We start from the raw sequence: 700 nt of genomic DNA on the forward strand, positions 1-700 counted from the left end.
GTTAACACGACGACATCGTCAACTACGACTGAAATGGGCACATGAATATCGGCACTGGATGTTGGCGCAGTGGCAGAGCGCTGCACGGTATGATGATTCACGGTATCCTCTTCATTGTAGCGATGGGAGGGCTCGAATCCGTCATCTTCCAGGGGAACAGCTTCTTAACGCTTGTACTGAGGGACAGAGACAGGCTGGCGAGGGCTCCATTATGTTTTGGAGGACATTCACGTGGACATCTATGGGTCCAATGGAGCCCGTCTAAGGCACCATGAAGGCCAAGGGGTATAGTACACTGGTTGCAGACCTCGTGCACCCCTTCGTGACGATCACGCTTCCTGACAGCAGTAGCATTTCTGAACAAGATAATGCGCCATGTCACAAGGCAAGGAATGCAATGGAGTGGTTCGAGTGGCGAGTTTCAATAGATGTGCTTCCATCCCTCCCCCCCCTCCCACCCCCCTGCAACTCGCCATCGCCACATCTGAACCCTATCGAACACGCCAGGTGTGTGATTGAACGTGGCGTCACAGCTCATCTCCCCCCTCCCCAGAATTTACGGGAATCAGGTAACTTGTGTGTGCAGACGTGGTGCCAACGCCCTCCAGCGACCTACCAGGGCCTCATTTCTTCCGTGCCATGACGCATCGCCACTGTCACCTGTAGCCAAAGTTGGAAAGTTGGACATACCGCCTATTAG

Source organism: Schistocerca piceifrons, chromosome 3 (assembly GCF_021461385.2).
Source record: "Schistocerca piceifrons isolate TAMUIC-IGC-003096 chromosome 3, iqSchPice1.1, whole genome shotgun sequence".
In the NCBI taxonomy this organism is placed as follows: Eukaryota; Metazoa; Arthropoda; class Insecta; order Orthoptera; family Acrididae; genus Schistocerca; species Schistocerca piceifrons.